Source organism: Leptonotus elevatus, chromosome 11 (genome assembly GCF_054856555.1).
Source record: "Leptonotus elevatus isolate MCC_2025b chromosome 11, RoL_Lele_1.0, whole genome shotgun sequence".
In the NCBI taxonomy this organism is placed as follows: Eukaryota; Metazoa; Chordata; class Actinopteri; order Syngnathiformes; family Syngnathidae; genus Leptonotus; species Leptonotus elevatus.
Genome location: NC_141249.1, coordinates 9,091,600 through 9,109,403, shown reverse-complemented (window position 1 = coordinate 9,109,403; position 17,804 = coordinate 9,091,600). Strand labels below are relative to the sequence as shown.

General features: G+C 40.3%; 1 long non-coding RNA gene across 1 annotated transcript in view; it reads right to left on the bottom strand.

The window, feature by feature from the left end:
• LOC147165732 (uncharacterized) overlaps positions 1–16,461 on the bottom strand; it is a 33,523-nt gene extending 17,062 nt beyond the window's left edge. Inside the window, exons 1-2 of the long non-coding RNA XR_015096549.1 lie at positions 16,218–16,461; positions 1,250–1,367 (exon numbers count right to left, since the gene is read on the bottom strand). This is a non-coding gene — a long non-coding RNA (uncharacterized LOC147165732). The remainder of the gene's footprint in view (positions 1–1,249; positions 1,368–16,217) is intronic.
• Between the last annotated feature and the right edge of the window lie 1,343 nt (positions 16,462–17,804).

Genomic DNA, 17,804 nt, shown 5'->3' with positions numbered 1-17,804 from the left:
ACACAATATGAATTAGTATGTTCGTTAGTGGAGCTGCATAGAACATTTTTGACTTGATTTCCCTTTTAAAGGAAATAATGAAAATTAGGACCATAAATCTGTGAGAGCATGGTTTAATTCTGTGCCCAAAACTATAAAAGCTTGGACGGTGAAGCAGTCAACAGAGCTGGTGACTAAAGGTTGTGTTGTCATGACAAAGGCACAGGAAGAAAAAAACAAAAATTTCTTCCCCATTCACCTCTCCTCTTTAACTATTCCCTACTCCACACTCGTCTTGCCTGTTGATAATGATTTAGTGCTGCACACAGAAAAGAGAGAGAGAGAGAGAGAGAGAGAGAGAGAGAGAGAGAATTCACGCAGACGGAGAGTACCGGTTTGGGGAGCTGTGTAGTTATAAGAAAAAGATGGCTCTTTTCCCAGGTTTGCTAGACTTTTGCCGGTCATGTTCTATGAGGGAATAATGGACGCTTTTTCCTTTTGCGGAGCAGTTTTGCGAATCAATAACCTAATTTGAGGAGCAACTTTAGAATTTTGTGGCGGTACTTTGTTGTTCAAAGTTGATGTTCTCCGCACCTAAAGCACACAATTCCATTGTGCGCTTCTGCTGGCCAGTCAGTCTTATGTTAGCTTAGCAATTAGCATGGCTGTCCTCATCATCCCTTCATGAAAACGATACCTGTCAGATGTGTAGCTTATGTGCCGTGCCGCCTTGGAGGTGACAATTACTGACTCAGGAGTGAGTCCGCCACAAGTTTAGCCATACTATAGGCAGTGAAGATTGTTGCTAGCTATCTTTTTGTGGCCCAAGTAGCACTGAGCTTGCCTCGACGAAAACCCACTTCTGGCAACGCTTTGTCCATCAAATTTCAAGTTATCATTTGTTAATGTGTGTGTTTTGATCTTCAATTTTAATGAGTAGTAGTCATGAATCAATAGTTTCCCCCCAACAAAATGTAATAGGTCAACTAGTAAATTATTAAGACAGCAGGATGTTTGTGAAAAATAAGGAAATGCTGGCGATGACAGAGAGGATGTAGCAGGTGAGTCTGACAGGAAGTCTTCACCTGGCAGCTGTGACTCAACACCAGACAGAAGCACATACACGTAGACACAAAACAAACAGCAAACAGTAGATCCCGATTCTGGGAAACATCTGAATGAGGTACTGTAAACTGTCAAAAGGGCACCCGAAGAAACATACAGCGACCTGAGACAATGTGTAAGCCTTGGGCAAAGTGAGTTCTCTTACCTCTCTTTCATCACTTTTGCCTTTTCCTTGTCGTGTTCTGCTCTGGGGCGTCGGTGTCGCTTCCTCCCACCTCTGTGTTGGTGGCACGTCTTCCTCTTTGGGCAGTCCTATACATGACCTGAACAAGAACAGAGCAAAGAAGGGAAATGCGGAATGAAGTTAGCTCATATAAACTTGATCAGAAATTAGAGCTAAAGATGAAATCTTCCTTTTAATCTCAGGTGAAACTCCAGTTATTGCCACTTGCAGTCAATCTCACCACAGTGTGTTAACAAAAATATATGAACAAGATAAGCCAAGATGGCGGTAGTTCATGACCTAATGTGCTTTCATAAAAGCTAGGGTATATTTACTTTAATGTGTTGTATTGTATCCAAACCTTTGTTACTTTTTTTTGAAGATAAAATGATGTGTTTGAAGAGAGGGAAAAAAGTTTGCTCAGTGTTACAATGAATGAGGTTAAGGTAAGGTCAGTTACGGCGGACTGGCAAAGTAGCAGTCGATACACAATATACATTAAATTACTTCCTTGTTGTCCGCCACAGTTTTTAAACCTGCATGTTCTGCATACTTCATCTCATTCCTAACAATAGTTAACAATTAGTTGTGCCACTTTTGTATGCGTACAAGCATGTACTGTATATACACTTTGCGTTCAGTGTGTGTACATCTGCATCTGATGAATTTGCTTACAGCTGTGACAGCTGCCGCCACGAGCACACACACACAAGCGCGTTCTTGTCTCATTTGTTTCATACAGCTGCGCAGATAAAGCACAAAGGTTAAGCAAATTGTGTATAATGGCGAGTAGACAATGAAGCATTCCCATCCACGGCCTATCTCACACGCTCACTCGCACACTATCTGCAGCTTTGCCAGTGTGTGTTGGAAAAAACTGAAGGGAAAAAAAATAAATGACTTGCACTGTTGGTCCTCTTTAAAGCTGTGAACAAAACAGACAGCCTCGCTCCTCTCTTCATTCATTTTAATGATAAAACCGCCTCAGTCGCACTCTTTTTCCAGCCCCCCCCAACCCGCACCACACCAGCCGGGTGGAGACCCTCCCAAAAAGCCACCGCCAGGCAGAAACAGTGATCCTTTGTTTAAAACCCCCCAAACCCTCGGTCCGCTGACAACACCCCCACACCCTACCACTCCACTTCTTTTCTGCTAGCCCTTTACCATGCTGCGGATGATGCTGTTCAGCAGTGACGAAGGCATGCCTCGACACGAATGCCATTATGAAGCTCGGGATGTATGGAAGGTGGAGATACTAACCACTAAAGCAAAAATGCAGAAAATAGAAACAAATTGTATTTTTTCTCCATAAGGGGGAAAAAGTTCTAACTTTACACGAACACAGCTCTGAATTAGGCGAGTGATATTCCACACAAGTCGTCCTTAAAAATAGTACACAGCTTCAATGTTTTTGTTCCAGCTAAAAAATAAATCCAACTTGTCCAAGGAGAGACAAGTTCTTTTTTTGTTTGTGTCAAAAATATACCGTAAAATCCGGCGAATAACTCACACCCGTGTATAATACAACCCCCACCCCCGCCCCGTCAAAAAAAAGTCTTTCAAAGTGGGCTATTTTTAAAATGTCTTTGAAAATCTTGTACACTCTTTTAGTTTGTATTTTTTATTTTTTTTTATTTTATGTCTTTACTTTGCTTTTAAATCTGTTCAACTGATTTTTAATTATGTACAGTATGTGAAGCATTGTGTATGAAATGCACTATAAATCTGTGATTATTTAGATGTATGTTTTTTTTTTTTTTACAAGCCCGTAGGTAAAGTACTGGTAAACATCCAAACAATTTGATTTTTTTTTTGTTTCTTACCGATAAAAAACGTTTAATGATGTATACTAAAATCCAAATGAATGCCGCCAAAAACGTTAATTGACGTTTACTATGTTGTTTTTTGGGGGGGTTTCGCAATGGGCAGTGCAAGGCCTGTGCAGCGCTGCCTTGTCATTGGGGTTGTAAAATCCCAAAACAGCCACTAACTATGGCCAGCAGATGGCAGCATTGTATCTCTTTTCAATGGGCTCCCAGGGTGTCAAATTACATGAAAACATGGCGGAACATAAAAAATAGAACGTTTTCAAGGATGACGCGAATGATCAAAGCCTTTGTCACATTAAATCTAAACCACAGTGTCCCAAAACAAAAAATATTAGGGTCAAAGTCACTGTTGTGCAGAAAATTAATATTTTCCCAAAAAGCTTGTTTTCTTTTTTTTGCTCAATGTCACTCAAATGACCTATTTTCAAATGGTGATTACTAAAGAACTAAATAAGGTAGAAACATACTTTTTTATAATGAAAGAATGGAACAAGATCTTTCATTTGGTACCCACCATGTTTATGTAGCCACAGCACACAATATTCTGTTTGCCTTGAAAGATGAGTTAAAATGCTCAAAATTGGCTGGTACTGTCGTGGGTTGTTTTTTTTGGATAACGTGTGGCAGTAAAAGAGTTAAGCTCCCTGTATAATACCCCTCTTGGATTTGAGAACGCAATTTTTTTTGCAAAAAAATGACTGTTATTCACAGGATTTTACAGCACATGCGCACTTCGGCACGGATGGTATGCCAACTCGCAACATTAACCCTAACTAATCTACAAACATCATGTTTTTAAAAAAAACAACAACAACTAGCTTTTACAACATATGTGTCAGCAGATATGTATGAGCACAACATGTCTCTCAAAATCTACACATATGGGTCATAGCTGCCTGCCATAACAGACACAGACGGAACACGACAGACAGCGTGTGTGTGAACATGCGTGTGTGCGCAACTCCCAGCTCAGCCTTGATCTAGACTCCCGCCTCCCTCGGACTCCCCCGCTGCGCCTCCTTCATTAATCAATAGGACAGATGAAGACAGACTTCTGCTGGGATGCGCGGCAAAACAATAGCTGGCGTGTGTGAGTGTGAATGTAAAGGAGGCTGAAACGTCCTCAGGGAGAACCTGGCAGACATGATGCAAGGCTTCAAGGCTTCCTGCCCACACAAAGATCATTCACACTGGATTTGCTTTCTTGTACCCGCCGAAAAAACGGACTCAATTTGATAGATGATTTGCATACATTATGGGCCTGTAAGTGTGCGCGCGTAAGAACCCAAACCTACTGAAAACGGCTTCACTCGGGGGGAAAAAATAATCTCCTTTGATCAGGTGCGATTTTCACCCAAGTCCAAAAGCTGTGCAAGCACATAGTCGCGCAATGAGAGTGCGCAAGTCAACCGGCTGCTAGCTTCGTGTGGGAGAGGAGGCGGAAAACCGGCCTCTTCGCCGACGGAACAAACGAATCCACATGTGCTCACACGTAAGTGAACGTTTGTGTCGTCATAAAGTAGTAGACGTCATGAAGCCAACATCAAGGCGGCTGGCGACCCGCGGACGGAACTGCATAGGTTGAGAGACAAAACCGTCGCTGACTCCCACCATAAGCACTCACGAACTTGACGCCACACTCAGCGATGAGTAGCGGAACCATGCAAAGATGGAAAGGGAGCGCCAACGTTTATACATATAATTCAAAAGTGAAAAATACACTGAGCCTTCGCAGCCAAGGGGGGCGGGAAACCCCGCTGCCCTCGATCAACACGATCACAGGCCACCAGCGACGGATACGGAGACTAAGAACAGCGGTCAACACCGCCGCGAGTGACAGAGGGAGAAGGTTCAAAAAGACACGTTTCCGGCTACGCTCCTTTCTACATGAGGGTCACGTCAGCCGGAAACAATGGACATATCCTTCATGAATTATTTCTCGAGTGACAAGTGCACGTGGGGGATTTTCCGTGCTGTTTCAACACCGCCACCTGGCGGTCGGGAGGGACAAAATAGAACAGTAATGCCTTGTTCCGACTGATGTGTCAGTCCACACTCTAAAACCTTAACCCACCCAAAAACTTTTTAAAATAATAAAAGTAAAAATAGAACTTCACAAATGACAAGCTATAGTCATGAGACCACCTCATGACCAAAATAGCTGATCTGGTATGTCATCTCAGGATCTATTTGGCAGATCTATTCAAGCACACCCTTGAGGAGAGCACGTTGCTATTGTGGTAAGCTAAGTGACATTATTTATTACTACGGTGAGTCAGCTCTAGTTTAACTGGAGTAAAAAAAAAAATATCTGAGGCAGAAAGACAAACGTTATAATTGGTCACAAAACAATTGTGGAATTTTTTTGCAAATCAATCATGAGAACATTTGAGATAATTAGAATTAATGCAACATTAAATTTGACAAAGTCATGCTTCGAACTAACTTTGGCATTTGCGTTATATTTTCCAGTGGAAGAATATTGGTTGGACTATTACTTTTAATGTAACCTTTGCTTTTAATCACATGGTCCACTGTATTTAAAGTTTTCTTTAACGACCTCAATAAATCAATTTCAAGACTTTTATGGAAGCAATCCTGAAATTTGTGGGACAAGGTGTAGTTTCAACTTTTTCATTTGACGTCTTTTTATGACTGATCAAATAGAATGTGTCATTTCTATAGCTGTCAAACGATTACATTTTTCAGATTAATCACATTTTAGAATTTTGATTAATCACGATTAATCGCTTAATTAAAACGTTTTTTTTAATCAACATTTTTTGCCTGCCAAATTTGAAGAGCACCTGTTGTGTTAATTATTTCGACATTTAATATGATGAGGATGTCTTGAACGTTTTTTAATCCACTGTACACGCTTATCCTCCTCTTTTTCTAATCAGTTAATTACTTGCATAATTTAAAATAAAAAAAGACCCCAATAGTTTGACATTAACAAATATTATGAATGTCATACACAATAATATTAATAGTGTGATTCATCTGCGTTAGTACATGATTAATGCGATATTTTTTGTGATTAATCAATGAGTTATCGCTTTAACTTTGACAGCACTAGCCATTTCCTTACCTTCCTAACCAATCCAACCTTATCACAAATTGTATATACTGTATACAGTTGGGTACCACGGCTAGTTACACCGTTCCGCTCATCGTTAAAGGACATACCTGATGAGTCGATCAATTGATCTTTTAAAGTTTTGTCGATTTTGTCAAATTGGTTGTTGAGTCTTTAAAAAAAGCATACTTTTTTTATAAAGACGTATACAATGGACTGTTACTTACAGTTGATAGGGAGAGGGCGAATAGCGCAAATCTGAAAATCTGAAAATAATTGACGCATATTCAATTACATTGATTTTTTTTGGTTACCCCCCCAAAAAATTCCTTAATAATAATAATAATACATCAAATTTATATAGCGCTTTCCTTAGCGTTGATGAACTAATACGCGTTTTCTGTGAAAAATTATAATATATGCATTTCTTTTTTACCAGCAATAATAATAATAACTGATAAACATTTAATATGTGTTTTCCATGAAAAACTGGAGGGTACGGAACACATTTTAGTACAATAGTGGGAAAAAAATGCCAATATGGGTTGTTCCACGGGTATGTCGGGATCACTCTAGCTTAGAAACCAAAGTGCCCGTTTGGTGTATTAAAAATGTGTGCTTGTCTATTAATATGCATTTTATATGACTGTTTACTTCAACTGATTAGATGATGCAATCCACTTGCACGAAAGTAAAACAATAACAATAATACAAAATAAATAAATACATGAGTTACATACCGTTTAGTTGCACTTAGCTGGCCCCCATTGACTTAATAACCTTGGTATTACTCTGCTGGCCACCGTCAGCAATCATTTTCATTATTAGATGATGGATACACTAATGGATGATGACTAAATGATGGATGATGGATCTAATTGATCATATCTTGACCTTATTTAATTATCTGTGCTTTTGCACTATCTTTGATTTTCAATGGTTTTGTACGTGTTCGTTGATTATGTTCCGGCATACACGGGTGTCTTATACATAATAAATCGTATTTCTCTGACATCAGATTCCCATTGATTGGGTAGAGCCAATCTGTCTGTTTATGCTACAGTCACACGGTCAGATATCGGATAGGTATTGAATTTTAATCTGCCTGGCGAAGCATGAATTTGTTCTGACAGTTATAAAACAAAAAACAACAGAAGAACGGATTGCTGAATCATTTCTCTTGTTCAGTTTAAATCTCCCCACGAGAGAAACAATAGAATAGGGTGAGAATCACGCTAATTTTTAAAGAACATCGGCATGTTATCGCAGAGATCAATTGAAGAAAATGGCAATAGAATTATGAATATTGAGGTCTATAGCACTAATCCAATCTCTACCAGTTCCCAACCATTAAACCAGTTTGATGAAAATGACAAACCCAGACATGAAATCCTGTGTTAGTCCCTCACCCGAGATGCCCTTATTGTTGAAGCACATTGTGTACTGTGACATTGTACCCATGCCTGACACCCAGACAAAGGAACCAATGCGGGCCTCGAGGGGGCAGATGACAAACACTCCTAAACCATGGCCAGACATAATCCCCCCACCTCCCGTCCAAGACCACAACAAACGCACAGTGGAGGGGGGCCTATTCAGAGCATATTAGGGAGGTGAAGGAGGCCAGGCACTGGGGGACCCTCCCCACACGGTTTTCCTAATCATCTGAGACAAGTCCTCCAGAGGCAGACCACCACCAAATCTATTCCCGCCTCAAACCATTTTGACCCCCCCTTTTCACCCGCGCTGTACCCCGCCCAACATATGACCCAGACACATCCCGTGTTTACAAGGGTGGGCGGCCATGAAGTGCCGAAGCTGACCGAAATGAGCAGTCACTTGGGAAATGTAGCATAATTGTCCGCCTTCTTGGACCAAATTAAACAAACTGGAGTGAATTCAAGTACCCATACGTCTAATGACCCCCTCGTCATTTTAACAAACCGCCGCGTTCCGTAGAAACGCGCCATTGATGCAGAATGATGAGCGAGACCCCGTTGTCTCATTATATTGTCTTCAATTAGGTAGGAGATGATGAGAGAAACACTGGTAATCATGAGGCTTCCCGACTCACGCTGGGAAACAGAACTTCATTACGCCCGATGGTCCCGCATCGACGATAAAACCCCAAATATGTATGGGCTCATTCATGGGAGGTTTTCAAGCATAAAAGGCTCAGAAAGGGGAAAAACTGAAAATGTGACCTAGGATTTTGAAACAAAGGCTAACTAAAGATATCGACCCGAGTAATTACACGTCGTCTCTTCATGTTAAATTACCTGACTTCTCATCCTTAAGCCAGTGGGACAATTCAAGACAAGATTGTCCTCTTTCCTGTTGCTACGATAACAAAATTCAATTTATCCTGGGCTGTGTAAAATACTCAATTTCGTGTAACTACAGCTCGCTTTTGCCTCTTGAGATATGAAGTGGTATTGCACTAAAAACCAGAGGTGGCAAAGAAAGTAAAAACCTTGCCACAGTTTGGCTTTAGCCCCTTGTGCTAGCTAGCTATCTCCCTAGCAGGTAAACGAGCACCATGGGAGCTAGCTAGGGAGCTAGGTAGCTAACACCTGGGGCTAAAGCCAAACTGTGGCAGGGTTTTTACTTTCTAGACCTGGATTTGCCACCTCTGCGAAAAAACATGCTTACAAACAGTACAAATAGAAATGTTACAAGTAGGAGTCGGGTATTTTTAGAAACAGATACTTTAGTGGAAGAAGAGACGTGTGCTTGAGTGGATTTCTTGGCAGGAATTTGCTGACATGAAGTGAAGCGCTGATGTCTTTTCATCTTCACCGCCGCATAAATGTTGTACAAGCTTAGTTCTGAGAGAAAAAGCTCAGGCAGTGCCTACGTCAGCTCAAGAAAAGTTGAGAGCGTTCAGCTGAGAAATGACTCGAACCTGACATCTTGGTGGTTTCATGGCGAATCTCCTCATTTAAATCATATTCATCTTTGCTACAACCATCCGACTGCTAGCATAAAACTGATTTTTTTCTCTCTCTCTTCAACCTGCAGCTGTATTGTACGATCTCAGCCCTCCAACCACCGCCTTTTCACCTCTGATTACAGTACAAAGAGCTAATCTGAGACAAACACTCACACCGGCTCTCACGCTTTGTCAAAAGTAAGAGGATTTTTTTTTATTAATTAAAGTGAAGAAAATAATACAAGCCATTCCCCAAAGAGGCCAAAAGAAGGTTCTGACAAATATCTCCATTTATTTCTTCCCATGAATCCAACTGGGATTATTATGATCCCCATTTACCCATTCATACCCCTCAGCTGTTCTTCTAAAACGATGCTGCTCGCTTTTGGTTTTGCCCATTTATAAACCAGTGTGCCAAAAGGGATGATCGTCGAGTCAAGATGCCCCGGGTCCCAATATCCGTCACATTAGGGCTCAGATTTCTTATCTGATTCCACCAAGCAGGGTCTGATTATGGCCTTTGATTTTTTTTTAAATATATATCTATATCCCTGTTTTAACTCGGTTTCATTGATCGCAGGCTGTGCTCCTGTAGTTTCTCAGCCATAAATTGACTGAAGTTAAGGACATACATCAATCCCTTTCTTATAGTCTGATTGTGTCCTCAAATATGCTGACGACAACTGTCAATTTGGGGGGCACTATCAATTGGGCAGGCAGTTTTCAAATTTAGTTAGGATGAGCAAGTATTTATTTCAAGGTATCGGTACTTGCATTGCCCGCCCTCTTGCGGTTGTTTTACAAAATTGCCATTAGAAGAATAGAAAATTGCCATTAATTTCATGCAATTTTAAGGAAAATTCTATATTGGGATATATTGTTTTTTTATTTATTATATGTTATTGTTTTTATTTCTTTATTATTATTATTTTATGCATCAATAGTACTAGTGGTGTCAAAAGTGGTATCGAACATTACTAAAACATCGGTATGTTTTGTTTTTCAGGGGGGCTATAGTGTAAACTGTGATTGTTGTGCACTCTTCATGAATTTATGTTTATATCCTATGGCAAAAAATAAAGAAAATAATTAAAAAATATATTTTTTTAAATTAACCAAATATATAATTTAGCTGTGAAAAAGTGAAAAAAGTTGTGAAAACTGTATTTAGACATCATCATATCAATCTCTGCAACTATATTATTACTGTATAATGATATTGGTAAGATTATGCATATGCATATAATATATCATATGTATATCAAGAAGGTAACACTTATACACTTGCAATGTTAAATTATCCAAAATATTGTAAGTTTTGTTCTAATATTTTCTGATTATTATTATCACGTCTACAAAAGTACACCTAAGTTTTGGTGACATTCGGTCACGTTTTTGCACATTAAAGCGACACTAAGGAACTTTCCGTTTATGTTGATTATGACGGTGCCAAATAGACAAAAGCGGTATTGTTAAGTCTGAATGAAGACCACATTTCCTATGAGGACAAGCGCATTGCGTTGTTTCTTAGCTCACACCAGCGAGTGAAATCCTGGCCAATGTTGATCCTTGACTATCTTTTTATACGGGTAGCTTCCCTTTTTCTTTTTTGTCTCCTCAAACAAAACTTTTAAGTTGTTTTGCAGCACCTGCCAGGAAAGCAGTAACCGTGCGTCTACATTCAAATTGACTTCTGTCTTTGTAACGAATGGGAGAAATGGCAAAGTGACATATGCCATAAAGCAGTCGGCACATTTGTAGTTTTTTTGTGAAGCAGTGTTCCTACCATCCGCCTCAAAGTTGCTTAGTGCCAGTAAAAAAATGGTACAAAACCCCTCAGGCCGTGGCAAAGGTACCATTCAACTAGTTTTAAGTTCATGTTTCATCAAAAGACTTATGAAAATATTTTATTAAGGTTGAAAAGTTCCTTAATGCTACTTTAAGAGACGTAATGTTTTTGTCTATGAGGAGAGCCAACCTTAGGACGTGAATAGAAAAAAAAAATGCTGTGAGTATTGTTCTAATATTTTCAAACTATGATTAGCACATGCCTATGCATGTCCATATACATTTTGGTGCGAATCCGTCACAGTTTTCAATAGCAATATCACAATATTAAAATTGCCACAATGTTATCGTTGTCATGTCACGATAATATAGCAGCACATCTGTTAAAAAGGAGATGTTGTATTTCATTTGTGCAGTTTCATCACCCTCTGGTGGTTAGTTTGTTAGTGCTGTTTAATTTCAATTAGGTATGTTTTTGGCCATACTAATGACCAGATGAAGAGGAACGTCACACGTTTGAGTTCCTCCACAAATTAACTTCACAATGTGTACATGCATTAACAAATAAGTGCCTCAATATTATGTGTTATTAGTGATTGGAGTTTGTTTTTGCACTTCGAGGTTAATGTTACCTGCACTATTTCAACTATATGTATAATTATGGCCGCAGCTAATTAGCATTGTATAGATGAGTCATTTACATGTAATTGCTCCTGTTCAGCAAATATTTTTCAACATCTTCATCACAAAACATCATTTTACACCCACTTCAGTCGAACACAGCATTGTGAACTACATTGACTATGATACTTTGTGCCGCTGAGCCAATAGGAGCGCATGACAATAAAATGGTCATTATTTTGATACTTACTCGGCTTAAAACTGTTTTCAGGGAATCGTATTGCACATTTACAATGAAAGAAACATTTGAATTGTGTGCTCCTTTCGTGTTGAAGGGCACCCTTTGATCTTCAGTGAAGGTGTATAATAAAATGCTCATCCAGATTAGGATGATTAGGCTTTCTCACTCTATGCTGAGAGGGTCATGAATGCCTTAAAAGCCAAACGTCAAATGTGTTCATCAAGCTGTATGTGTGCTGCCGTGTTCCTCCATGCGTGGAGCAACAGTGTCGAGCAGCGAGCATCTGCCTTGCCCCCCCCCCCTCCCCCCCCCACACCCCCAGATGGTAACGGCAAGTATGAAGATTAGTTCATTAACCTCACTGTGCTTTAACCGGTGGGCCATGCTGAGGGCCTGCTCCTTCCACGTCTTCTTGAAATGTATTAACACTTATTAATAGTGTGAGGAAACTTTCACTAATGGCCTGAGGTGATTTGCGTTGCTGTTATCAAACACTGCAGTAATTATACATGACAAGCATCTGATTAGCACTCCTGTGATTACTGCACCATTCCAAGTCACTATTATTTTTTAACCCCTTTTTGAAAGGTGCGGAATCAATTTTCCAGAAGAGCAAACATTTTAGAAGAGAGAGAAAAAAAAAGGTTAACCCTTGACAAAAGTGTTTTTATCGTCAGGTGCTCACTGTGTGGAAAAATAAACTTGCAATGCTCGTCTGCGTGGGAGTGAGGCAGTGAGGGTCTGCACCTGGAGCAAGGAAGAGCATGTGAGGGTTAAAGGTCATCCTGTGGGCTAAACAGGAATGAGGTTCTCCCTCTCCCCTGCAAGAACCGGGCGACTCCTGTGGCGGGTTCACACAACACGGGCCTTTCTTTCACGCCCCTTCCTCGCATTTCCGCCTTCGCCGCCTTTCCTTTTGGAACGCTTGCAGTAATCCAGAGTCGGCCCAATTATCCAACCCCCGCGTTCCCCTTCCATTCGTCCATTTTTCTCCCCATGGATGGAGATTCAAAAACAATTAACCTCTTCACGGCTGGGGACTTTTCCCAGGAAAGGGCACGGTGGTAATTGAATGACTCCGCACTGACCATGACTTCACCCCTTCACGCATAAATCTGGTTATTGAAAATCCTAATCTGTGTCTTTGTGATTGTCCAAAGTCATTAACATGGAGGTTGTACCATCACACTATTTCACTGCAATGAGGATTTAAACAGAACTGTTTGCATTTGACCTACTTAAACAGTGTTTGCACAAAATGCGTTGTGTGCAATTCTTACATTTTTCGGACCGAGAGAATGACTTTTTTTCCTTTTTCAACGTAGCCGTGCTGGTTTGCGTTAGACTATTTCACACCAAGTGTCTATAAATTGTAAGAGCATCCCCCACATCCTTAGCCTTCAATAAAATGTACTCTTTTCCCCCTTCGCTATGGAGGGGCCTCCTATTCATCTCCAGGTAGAAAGCCTCAAAGTGTAGGAGGGAAGAACAGCTTGTTGCACCCATTGAACTTTTTATTACTTCCCGCTTCAAAGGGTGCTGGCGGAGGAAGAGATATCCTCAATCTCCTTGACGCCATGACACACAAGTCCGCTCTCAGCAAACACACAAACAAGTGTCAGCATTGCAACTGGACCCCTGTGCGCATTTTTCTACGCGTGTCACATGTGACAAGATTACGTTGTTTTGGAAGCTGAGGCTGGAAATAATCCTCTGACAAACATGTTTACCAAAACTGTCAATGTTTGGCTCAACAGCAAAATAACAAAATAACATGCATTTTGTTTTTACGGGGTTATAGAGTTTATCTACCATAAAACGAACTAATTACCAATTAAAAGTGACCGTTTTCCATGAAATATTCTCTCATTATTACACAAATGCGGCAGCATTCGGATGATGTAATCCCTAACCAACACTTTAAGGCATCTGCCCTTCTCTACAGGAAGATGCTCTTGAAGAAGAAGAAGAAGAAGTCAAAACCAATGTGAGCTGATGCATTTTTTTTACCAACGGCCTCCTATAATTACTGTTTCTTTCTGCTCGACTTCGGAAACAACTTTTAGCCCACAGCTGAAAGCCCACAGGCACCCTTGAGTGAAGTGGAGGTGCACCGAGTCAGCAACTAATGGTTTTACTAAAAAATATATATATATATATATATATATATATATAAAATGCATATATTGTATTTACCTATTGAACAAAAAGACAAAACAATAACTGCAGGTTTCACGTCGAAACGTGTTTGATAAAACTAGCACACACACACACACACACACACACACCCACACACACACACAACTCTTTGATGTTTCCTTGTGGATGTCTGCTGTAGATGTGTGAGTCACCCATTCTCCAATCTTTATGTACAGTGGACCCCCGCATGATCACGGTTTGGCAGTGCACGACTTAGATTTTTTTTTATTGGCAAACTAAACGTTATATGTGGGGGGGGGGGGGGGGTGCTATTTTGTATAACGTGACAAAAAAAAAGGCTAAACATTATTTTCTTATTTATGTGGCAAAATATTGTCTCGGTTGGATATCTATTGTATAGTAGCATCGCTTTAATCAAAAGAGCAATTGGGTACTACTGTCTGTCAGTCATAAACACGCCACACAAAAAACCCTCCATTAAGCTAGTCCACTCTACCAAACTTAGAAACAAGAAGGTGGAAGCCACTTCCGGCCCCCAAATTGCTCATCCAATCACAAATCTAACACTAGCGGTGTTGGATGATTGGCAATAAATGAGAGAAAATAGATAAGATGGCGTCAACCGTGTTTTTGTGGCTGCTTTTGCTCACATCCCTCTCGCGATAGGATTAAACAAGGCATCAAAACCAGTGGACTCTGTAATAACAATAAGAGATGTTAATTCTACACAACCTTGGCCTTTAAAGCAACAATCATTCATCATCATTATAATTGTGTGCTTAGATGTAAGCTAAGTTTCCTGAACAATATTTTTTAACGAATGGCAATGTTTTGAAGATGTTTGTTTATAGATTCTATTAAAGGTTTTGGGCAATAATAATCACTATAGGTGAAAGTCAATTTTTTTACCAAGAATGTGTTATTCACAGTGGGCAGGGGTCTACTATCACGATCGGTAGGAGGACATAAAAATAATAGAAAAAGGCAAAAAAAAAAAAATGAAAGAACCGCCTGTGTTTTAGGTGGACTGGAACATCTTTTGATCGTTATGTCTAGCCTCCAGGTGTCTGACGGTTGGAGTGACTGTAGGTGGTAGTTAGTTAGAGGGTGGGGGGAGCTCGACAACAAAGCGGGAATAAGAGTGTTGCCTACATACCACCACCATCAAGGAAGGGAGGGGTGAGCGGGGTGCAGCGAAGGAAAAAAAGTAGCTTCATAAAAATTTGATAAGAAGATCTTCAGCTAAGTGACATTCTGTGTTGCTTTCCTCTTTTAATACATCAGCTCCCCTCCTTTGTAGCTCCTCAGTGCCGCCTTAGAGAATACGCCAGACACATTTTATAGGTCCTAATTAAAGCCATGTGACGCCTTTTAGAACATCAAATGGCGCTAGTCCTGCATGCTATTCCCTGTTATTGTGCAGAACAAATGCACAATCACAAGGAAGGCGAGACTTTCAAATGTACATCATTTCTACATCCCCCCACCGCGCAGAGCCGTGACCCCACCAATTTCAAATCGATAAAGAGGTTGCGGGAGTGACATGACCTCTCGAGGGTGCGGCGATGGTGGCGGGGATGGGGGGGGGGGGGGGGGGTGTTGTGCGGCTGGGAAAGGAACTCAAGTCATTAGAGCGTACTGAAAAGGTATCTTACATTTTCTCAAGCTCTATTGGAAAAGTATGTTTGCATAGTTATTTATTTATAGAGGTATTTACTGGAATAGTCTAGTTCTTCGGACCAGACAAACGAGGTTATGGACTGTCCACCCTTGAGGGTTGAAGTGCAGCCCTGTTTATAGAGTCCTTTAAGAATTCATTTTTTTCCCCCTCTGGCCACCCCAGCCCCCCTCCCTAATTGTCCTCATTGAGCCTTGTGGAGCGGGTGCACAACCAGCCAGCCAGACAGCCAGGCTTGGGTCATCGGGTTTACCGCGTGCTTTTTATCTATATTTCATGCTATGGCGCTGTGCAGACAGCTGCACCCCCCCCCCCCCTCCCCCCGTTAACCCCCCTACCCTCGCATGTATCACAAAGAGAAAAAAAATGTGGGTGCACAAAGAGAGGTGACATGATAAGCACACGTGCAAATCAAATTACAAAATGTATACAATATTTCATTACGTTTAATGAATTCTTTGTGCTCACGCGTTCTTGCAAAAAAAAAAAAAAAAAGTAGCTAATTTACAAGAAAAACCTTGAGCAAGAGCTTAAATTGCTGACAGTGATATGAGTTATTCGTTAAATGAATTTCTAGATAGCAGTATTTATAATTGATATCATATCAAAATGTTCTACTTACGATTCATTTCAGCAACTTATGGGCGTTTGTGTCTCGCCCCCGTGCGTCTCCGGTCGTCTGCTTGCGGAAAAAGTGTGTCCTCCCTCGGCAGTGAGAGTCATCGTGTGCACATCTTCATGTTATGTTTTTTTTTTCTTTCTTTCTTTCTTTTTAAAGCACACATTGTCACTGCACATGCCGTAGATGCTGGACGTCCGATTTGGCCGGTGTCAAGTCTGCAATGATGCCTGGGCTGGTCGCTATTGAGCGTTGAGAGGAGAGCCAACATATAGAAAGGCGTCATGTGAGCAGGGGGGGGGCGCGCGCCATTGGCCAGGCGCGCACACTGCGACCGAGCTGCGTCGCGTTCCATTGGCCCAGGACGCCAGCCCAGGCGCCTCCTCACTTGGCCGTGCACCACAATGGGAGTGCGCCTCTTCTGTTCATTATTTTCAGTGGCGGCTGCAGGGCAGGGCATGGGTGGGGAAGGGGGGGGGGGGCACAATTCAGAGTTAAATGTTTTTTTGGGGGGACGCACATTGTAGCTGTTCTCTTTTACAGCCAAATAATGTAGACATTAGTGGTGATATAAAAAAAATGTACAAGGGAAAGATTGCAAGCCAACTCTTTAAGAAGCACATGACGCTTAAAAATCAGTGATGAAATGTAATCTTTGTTATTGTACTTAAGTCATTTTTTATGCATGTGTGTAAAGTCATACATTGGTACTTTTTATTTTTCCTTTACAACATTTGAGAGAGAGTATCATTACTCTCTACGGTTTTGTGCAAATAGCCTAATATTTTTAAACATCCATAGTACATCCATTATATGAACTAATTATCATGACAAAAGTCGCAGGCATGTTTTTGAACAAAACGACCTAAAAAATTGGGTTACAAAGCAACCCAAAGTCAGGTCAGATTAGCCTAAGTAGCTTGATCCAATTTTTTTTAATACCAAAATTGTGTTATTTTTGACCCAGCAGTGTAAAGAGAGTAATTGAGTATTAAAAAAAAAATCACCAGTCATTTCATATGCTGGTTGTTGTTTACGTTCAAAATAAATTCATGTGTGCAGTCCTTTTATGCTATGTATTATCTTAGTTTTAAGTGTATTTTTCAGTTAATAGTTTTGATTGATATTTACTTTATTAACAAGTATAACCTAATTGGGATGACTGAATTGGGATGAAGTACTTTTATTTTTTGTTTAATGTACATTTAAAATTGAGTAGTTTTGTACATATATTTACAAATACTTTTACTTTCTGTACTTTTACTTAAGTTAAAAAAGTGAATACTTGAGCCACCAATAAAAACATTAAGTGAGTATGAAGGAAGATATTTTTGATTATTATTATTTGTGTCCATGAAGCAACTGAATAGCCATTTTGTATTTTTTAGTAGTTTGATGTCGACATTTGAAGATGACATGAAGTACTTTTGACTAGTACATTTCAAACTGAGTACTTTTTGTACTTATACTTAACTAGATTTTTCCACAAATACTTTTACCGGTACTTAAATATATTTTTCATCTGTATCTGTACTTTTACTTAAGTAAAAAGTACTTCATCCACCAATAAAAGCATGCAAGCAAGTACGG